The sequence below is a fragment of the Haematobia irritans genome, chromosome 1 (assembly GCF_050003625.1).
Source record: "Haematobia irritans isolate KBUSLIRL chromosome 1, ASM5000362v1, whole genome shotgun sequence".
Lineage (NCBI taxonomy): Eukaryota > Metazoa > Arthropoda > Insecta > Diptera > Muscidae > Haematobia > Haematobia irritans.
In genome coordinates, this window is record NC_134397.1 from 246,186,272 (window position 1) to 246,195,779 (window position 9,508).

The following is a 9,508-nucleotide window of genomic DNA, read 5'->3' on the forward strand; positions in this document are numbered from 1 at the left end:
TTTTGATTTTCTTCCAAAATTTCAAACTTTTATACCAAAAACAGTTTTTTGTTATAAAATTGTTATTTTTGCAAAAAAAATAATAATATTTTATCGAAAAGCTCAGTCCATTTCGTTTATATCAAGCACTGTTTCTGACTGTAAATTTTTAATAACCCACATTTCGAAGTTTCATTATAAAAATTTAATATAGTATAAATGTCTAAATTGCAAAAAAAAAATGGTTCGGCCGGAGCAGGAATTGAACCCACGACCCTTTGCATGCAAGGCAGACATGCTAAGCACTGCTCCACGTGGCCAACAAATGTATGTTTCTTTTAAATAATGTTATGTTTGCATGGGCTCGTGGGCGCTGCAAAGTATGCTATATAAATGTAACTTGTAACGATAATTGTCTACTGGTGACTATAACTACTACGTAGCCCAGTGGATAGTGTGTTGGCTTACAAACTGTATGGGCCTCGGTTCGATTCTCCGCCCAGGCGAAAGGTAAAATTAAAAAAAATATAAAATTGAATAATTTCTTCAACATTATTTGTATTACAGAAAAAGGTGCCAAGAACTAAAAATTTCGTGGAAGTGAAAATTATGTGAGGGAATGAGCACAATCTTCTTTGGGGAAAATTCTTCCAAGCATATAATATTTTTGGGCTCAAAATGCTTCCAAACATATAATATGTTCACATAAAACAAACATATTAATATTTCGGCAGTATCCAATAATATATGTGCTTCCTGCAAAATATGTTTGGAACATATGTTAAAGAAGCGATTTTTTTTGAGGGTGTGGTTGTTAAATATCATATACTACCACCACGTACCAAATTTCAACCAGATCGGATTAATTTTGCTTCTCCTAAGGGCACTTCTCTTAGAGGCTCCGCAAGCCAAATCGGGGGATCGGTTTATATGGGGGCTATATATAATTATGGATCGATGTGGACCAATTTTTGCATGGTTGTTAGAGACCATATACTAACACCATGTACCAAATTTCAGCCGGATCGGATGAAATTTGCTTCTCTTAGAGGATTCGCAAGCCAAATGTAGAGGTCCGTTTATATGGGGACTATACGTAAAAGTGGACCGATATGACCCATTTGCAACACCATCCGACCTACATCAATAACAACTACTTGTGCCAAGTTTCAAGTCGATAGCTTGTTTCGTTCGGAAGTTAGCGTGATTTCAACAGACGGACGGACAGACATGCTCAGATCGACTCAGAATTTCACCACGACCCAAAATATATATACTTTATGGGGTCTTAGAGCAATATTTCGATGTGTTACAAACGGAATGACAAAGTTAATATACCCCCATCCTATGGTGGAGGGTATAAAAATATGTATATAAAATCAGTCATCAATTCCACTGCATATCCTTTCAGACCACTGTACATTTTCTTTTTTACGCGGGAGATTCTTACACAACTCCAAAGGCATTAAATAATAATCGAACATTTGTGTCTTGAGGGAAACACACCACATTTGCCAAAGAGGCGGAGAAACTTTTGCTTGTGATTTCAATCTTAATTCACAAATAGCAGGTCACAACTTTGCAGCTCGTTTGACGGGAAATGCCCGCGAACATGTTAATACAACTCCTCTTGCTGCACATGAATGCATGAATCTTAAGCTATACCTCAATGATCTGATTCCATCGGTTAGAGAATGCTGCTGAACGCATATGCCAGGAGAAGATGTGTGTGATTATCTCTTTTACACTTGAATGCAATGGATGCAAGGAATGTGATGGTAGTGGTCAACAGCCATTAGTGTTCAAGAGAAAATCAATACTTGGAATACAAATACATTGTGGCCATAGGTAAGTGGGAAGGTTTTTTTTTTTGTTTTGGCGGTAATCCATTTTACAAGATTGTGTAGTGATATGAGAGTATTCCTACAATCCATCAGCATCAGAAAAGATGCTGGAACATAGGCTGTGAGAGAATAACGATTTATTGGCAGAATTATTAGCTCTTCAATTTGTATCAAGGAAATGTATTTATGGTTTACATTTCGTTGGTGCTAGTTCATGAACTATATAAGAGATCCCCGGGTCGAAATGATTCTTCTGCCAATAGAAAGGAGAAACTGGTAAAACGATACTGTCTGCTCATGTGATGCCTTGAGTACCCGTTTTGTGACCCCAACTCATTTACGGCCGTTAAAGTGCTTTATTGCATTAAATTCTCTTCTGAAACAAAATCTGATGGAGGCGACTCTATTTGAGGCATCGCTTCGGGAATGGGAAGTTTCTGGCCAACGATTTATTTAACTCTCACCATTTTCGCCTCTGTAATACAAAGAACGTAGACGCAAACATCAAATTTATAACATTATTTTTAAAGTTTAGACTGTGCCCATGACCGCAAAGTCCACTATTTGGAATGTCAGGACCCTCAGAGCCAATTTGTAATGACCTTCAGAGCCGACAAAGATACTTTAGGTTGATTACATATGACTTTATGTATAATTACTCGTATCAATAGGGCTGTAGTATATAATATAATCAAGTCCAGAATAACTATTGTGAAAATTTGAACCGTTGGTAAATTCATGATTTTAATTTATTAAAAATTCTGTTTTTCGACATTTTGAAAATTTTGACATTATTAGAATTTTTTTATATTTTTATCAGCCCTAATAAAAAATTTCAATTTCGAATTCGTATATTTAAGCTGGGCGCTATGTTCAATATTTCCACCAAAACACTAAATTAAGAATTAAAAAAAAAATATTTGAAGACGATTATATTCAAGTCTTGTCAAATTATGAATGGAAAAGATTCTAAATTAATTGATTCAAAAAAGTAGCCGTGAAAACAAGCTAGTTTTCAGCTTGGAAACTGAACATAGGACCTACCTTTAAAATAAAACAATAAGGCGCCCTCTCTTCATGCTATTGTAATACAATATTTATATCTTCAAAAAATAACGGTCAATAAATACTAACACAGCACCATGTACAAGGAAATTTTAGAACTAAGTGTGGCATCACTGTGTGTAATGATAAATTTGGTAGCACTGTGATCAGCTGACAGTGTTGCTAATTTAGAATATTTTTATTTGTTGATATTAAATTCACACAATAAATGTTGCAAAAGTAATGAGTTTTGTACAATGATTTTGTGTTACTAACAAAATCAAATTTGAAAAAAACACATTTGTTGTTTAAAGGCCAGTATTATGTTCGTGTTCCACTAGTGGAAAGTACAAAATAACAACCGATTTCTCATAGCCGAAACCAATACTTCCGTTTTCGTGCCGATAACGTTTTCGTGCCGATAGCAAAACAATGTATTTCTTATGAGCAGTGCTGCCGCTGGTGAAAAATTGAGTGAAGTAGATTTTGGAAAAAAGTGGAGTAGATTGAATAAAATTGAAGTAGCATACATTTTTGAAAACAAAACAATAGAATTCATTTTATTATACCCTCCACCTTAGGATGGGGGTATATTAACTTTGTCATTCCGTTTGTAACACATCGAAATATTGCTCTAAGACCCCATAAAGTATATATATTCTGGGTCGTGGTGAAATTCTGATTCGATCTGAGCATATCCGTCTGTTGAAATCACGCTAACTTCCGAACGAAAGAAGCTATCGACTTGAAACTTGGCACAAGTAGTTGTTATTGATGTATGTCGGATGGTATTGCAATGGGCCATATCGGTCCACTTTTACGTATAGCCCCCATATAAACGGACCCCCAAATTTGGCTTGCCAGCTGAAATTTGGTACATGGTTTCAGCATATGATCTCCAACAACCATGCAAAAATTGGTCCACATCGGTCCATAATTATATATAGCCCCCATATAAACTGATCCCCCGATTTGGCTTGCGGAGCCTCTAAGAGAACCAAATTTCATCCGATCCAGCTGATATTTGGTACATGGTGTAAGTATATGGTCTCTAACAACTATGCAAAAATTGGTCCACATCGGTTAATAATTCAATGATTAACCCCCATTTTCATAAAGCTCAGTTAGTGTTCCGTTAACTAACCAACTTTTAAACAGTATTATGGACGAAGCTGTCAGCTTGCCTTTATATTCCATAGGCCAGTTGGGAGCTTAACTAACGAAATTTTTTCATTTAAAGTCAACCGGAGAGAAGATATTTGCAATTTACTTTCTGTTAACTGGCAGTTAAAGCCTAACGGAGCTACATGAAAATGACCGTAAAACCGCTATGTTCATCGTAATTAAAGGAATAGGAAAAACAATTAGGTAATATGGGGAAAAATTTAAAAATTTGAAGCAGAACAAAAAGTGAAGCAGATTTTTGGAAGAAGGAGTGACGAAGTAAATTTTGTGAAAATGAAGCAAAATACTTCGATTGATGTAGTAGCGGCAGCACTGCTTATGAGTAGCAAACAAATATAAGGTTGAGTTACATACCATGCATTAATCCGTGCGTTGATGGAAGGGTAGATTTTTTCTATTTGAAAAACTCAAGCCGAATTGTTAGGTTAGGTGGCAGCCCGATGTATCAGGCTCACTTAGACTATTCAGTCCATTGTGATACCACATTGGTGAACTTCTCTCTTATCACTGAGTGCTGCCCGATTCCATGTTAAGCTCAATGACAAGGGACCTCCTTTTTATAGCCGAGTCCGAACGGCGTTCCACATTGCAGTGAAACCACTTAGAGAAGCTTTAAAACCCTCAGAAATGTCACCAGCATTACTGAGGTGGAATAATGCACCGCTGAAAAACTTTTTGGTGTTCGGTCGAAGCAGGAATCGAACCCACGACCTTGTGTATGCAAGGCGGGCATGCTAACCATTGCACCACGGTGGCTCCTGACAATCACTCTTAGATTCTCATTCGCCCAAATGCGGCAATTCTGTTTATTGACGAATCCACTGGGTGAAAATGTGCTTCATCACTGAAGATGATTTTCTTCGAAAATTGATCATCCACTGTTACCATTTCTTGGAACCATTTAACCGTTGTTGGATTGTGTATCTCTCCATGGTTCAAATTGATTAAGTCTGAAATAGAGAAATGTCAAATAAAATTCGGAAAAAAAACTTGGCGTTTAGGTGTGGTTCACACTCAATATCGCCGAATTGTTACTTTCAAAGAAAAAATTCTTCAAATCTTCAATTAACGGACTCATTAGAGGTGAGTACAATGTTCGGTTTTTTCACCAAAGTTAAAGTTTTAACCCTCTAATGCCCAAGCCCGCCTTTAGGCGGGCTTCTTTTAATAAGAAAGCTTTTAGTAAAACACACCTTAAGACAACAAAAATGGGCAAAATAAGAAGAAAACTTATTTGAAACTATTTAAGAGGCTTTGCAGCATATGCTGAATTTTACCGTAAACATTTTTCTTGCTTAGTTCTCTTGCTTTTGTGTCGTTAACATTGAAAATGTATTGGGGCATTAGAGGGTTAAAGCATTCACAGTGTACAATTTCAGCTTTTAAAATAATTTGGTTCAAAAAAGTAATCGTGGAATCGTTTTCGGTTTGAAAACCGAACATAGTACCCACCTTCATCAGGTTTACCTGTATGAAATGAGTGTTTTTCCATTTCCCTGCCAAGATTTCAAAGTTCCATTACATCCTCATCGCTACCACAGACTCGTAAGTGACACTGCAACAATCGCCAACTGTGATGGGGGAAGCGTATGAAAAAGTATGAAATGTACATGAAAGTATTTTGCCATCACTATTGTTACAAGAGCCATTTTATAGAGGGTGGTGAAAATTTCAAGGGCCGATGGTGATTTTGAATAAAACACAAACTATTTAGGAAATTATTGTAATTTTATTTTATTATGATATATTGGTATTATACTACGTTCGCACTAGGCACGAAATCTCGCTATTTAGTACTCAAATCTCTTTACAAATCTCAAGTGTTCGGACTGGCAAAATAACGAGATTTTGTTGATTTGAGGATTTAGCAGCTGTTTGTAAATATATCAATACAAATACAAACCCGTATGTGCACACGACACACACATTCATCTACAAGGAAAATTGGGGCAGGGTTGCAAAAAGCGCATTTTTAGTACTAAAACCACAGTTGTACATGACAGTATAGAGGATTTTGAGAGAGATTTTGTTGAAATCCTCTAGGAGCCAGCTGATATTTGCCTATTGCAAATCTACTGAGATCTAGGAGGATTTTGGCCAAAATCCTTGTTTACGAGGATTTCGTGTCTAGTGCGAACGTAGTATTACACAATTATGTATGGAAGAAAATATCGGCCAAATGGGCGCCGCGACCTCGGTGCCACACCTTCATCCGATGGTCCAAATTTTCGATGACGCTGAGGCATAATGGAGGTTCTATGCCGTTAATGTACCGAATTATCTCATCCTTTAGCTCTTGAATTGTTGCTGGCTTATCGCCGTACACCTTTTCTTTTGACAAATTCAAAAAATGTTGGAATCCCTGCCACACTTTTTTAGAAACACAAATATTCCGTCCGGAAAAACTTATAGTCTGGAAGTAGAGGTGTGCACGTGACACGAAATGTTCGTGACTCACGCGTGTGTCACGCTGACGGCAACGACGTGAGTGTGCGTGATTAACCAATCAAATTTCGTGCGTAAGCGAGAGTCACGAAAATAATATCGTTGTTAGTGCGCGTGAGTAACGAATTTCGATAAAACACGCTCACGAAAATAATCCCGCTTACGAACATAAAATGCCTACGAGTTGGATTTATTTATAATTTTAGTGACTTCCTAGATGTTAAGAGTTTTATAACGCTCTCGATTTTAATCATACTCATGTTTCTAGTCACTTCATATAGGTAAATTACTCATAAAACTATTCGTGAGTCACGGCATTTTTCGTGAGTCACGACATTTAAAAGATTTTCGTGCGTGAGAACAAATTTTCTTTTCGTGAACATGCGTGAGCGTGAGTGCTACCAAAAAACATGAATAATATTTCTCCACCGTGAGTGTGCGTGAGCAAAATATTACTCACGTGCACACCTCTATCTGGAAGATGCATTAAAGGTTGGTATACACCCACGGTTGCCACAATTGATAGAATTCTACCAAAAATGGTATATTTTTTATTGTTTGGTAGATTGGTAGAATTTTGGACTTTTTGGTAGATTTTGCAAAATATATAGAAATAAACATTTTCTATAGAAATTCGACAAATTTTTTTCTATAGAAATAAACTTTTAACAAAATAATCTACATAAATAAAAGTTTGACAAAATTTTCTATAGAAATAAAAATTTTGACAAAATTTTCTATATAAATAAAATTTTGACAAAAATTTCTACAGAAATAAAATTTTGACAAAATTTTCTATAGAAATAAAATTTTGACAAAATTTTCTATAGAAATAAAATTTCCACAAAATTTTCTATAGAAATAAAATTTCCACAAAAATTTCTATAGAAATAAATTTTTGACAAAATTTTCTATAGAAATAAAATTTTGACAAAATTTTCAATAAAATTAAATTTTTTTAAATTTTGAGTAAACTTTCTATAGAAGTAAAATTGTGACAAAATTTTTTGTAGAAATTAAATTTTGACAACATTTTTTGTAGGAATACAATTTTGACAAAATTTTCTATAGAAATAAAATTTTGACAAAATGTTCTATATGTTCTAAAATTTTGACAAAATGTTCTAAAAAAAACAAAATTTTCCATAGAAACAAAATTTTACAAATATTTCTATAGAAATAAACTTTTGACAAAATTTTCCATAGAAATAAAATTTGACAAAATTTTCTATAGAAATACGATTTTGTCAAAATTTTGAGAAAACTTTCTATAGAAGTAAAATTGTGCCAAAAATTTTTTTATAGAGATAAAATTTTGGGAAAATTTTCACTAGAGATACAATTTTGGCAAAATTTTTGCAAAATGTTCTATAGAGATAACATTTTTGCAAAATTTTCTATAAAGATAAAATGGTTGGAAAAATTTTCTATAGAGATAACATTTTTGCAAAATTTTTTATAGATATAAAATTATTGGCAAAATTATCTATAGAAATAAAATTTTGACAAAATATTTTATTTGGTAGTTTTTTGGTAAATATTTTCCAAATTTTGGTAGATTATAAAGGTTGGTTAAATTGTAAGGGCCGATATTGAGTGTGAACCACACCTAAACGTCAAGTTTTTTTCCGAATTTTATTTGACATTTCTCTATTTCAGACTTAATCAATTTGAACCATGGAGAGATACACAATCCAACAACGGTTAAATGGTTCCAAGAAATGGTAACAGTGGATGATCAATTTTCGAAGAAAATCATCTTCAGTGATGGGGCACATTTTCACCCAGTGGATTCGTCAATAAACAGAATTGCCGCATTTGGGCGAATGAGAATCCAAGAGTGATTGTCAGGAGCCACCGTGGTGCAATGGTTAGCATGCCCGACTTGCATACACAAGGTCGTGGGTTCGATTCCTGCTACGACCGAACACCAAAAAGTTGTTCAGCGGTGGATTATCCCACCTCAGTAATGCTGGTGACATTTCTGAGGGTTTCAAAGCTTCTCTAAGTGGTTTCACTGCAATGTGAAACGCCGTTCGGACTCGGCTATAAAAAGGAGGTCCCTTGTCATTCAGCTTAACATGGAATCGGGCAGCACTCAGTGATAAGAGAGAAGTTCACCACTGTGGTATCACAATGGACTGAATAGTCTAATGGCGTTTTCTTTTCTTGTAAAAAATGCGCACTTTTTTTGCATTTTGCCCGGAAAATGTACTTTTTAGGTTCTTTTCTAAAAAAAACAAGCAAAAGTGTGAAAAGGCTTCGAATTCTGTTGTGAAAATAGTGCCACGCATAGAGGCAAACTACGGGCATTTTCAGCACTGCCAACAAACGAGAGTGCTGCGATTGCCCTGTTTCCTTCTTTGAATTCTTTTCTGCCCGCTGAAATGATAGCATTTTTTTAGGTTGTTGGTAACATTTAAAAATGCGCATTCTGTACAGACAAAATGACGGCAAGGCACTTTTTTCAGAAAAGAAAACACCATAAGTGAGCCTGATACATCGGGCTGCCACATAACCTAACCTAACCTAAGAGTGATTGTCGAAAAACCAATGCACACACAATGAGTGACTGTTTGGTACGGTTTATGGGCTGGCGGCATCATCGGGCCGTATTTTTTCCAAAATGAGGCCGGTCAGGCAGTTACTGTGAATGGTGTTCGCTATCGTGAGATGATAACGAACTTTTTATGGCCCGAATTGGAAGATATGGATGTGGACGATATGTGGTTTCAGCAGGACGGTGCCACTTGCCACACAGCTAACGAAACAATGGCTCTTTTGCGCAACAAATTCAATGGCCGTGTTATCTTACGTAATGGCGATGTCAATTGACCGCCAAGATCATGTGATTTGACACCGTTGGACTTTTTTCTTTGGGGTTATTTGAAAGAAAAGGTGTACGTCGATAAGCCAGCAACAATTCAAGAGCTAAAGGATGAGATAATTCGGCACATTAACGGCATAGAACCTCCATTATGCCTCAGCGTCATCGAAAATTTGGACCATCG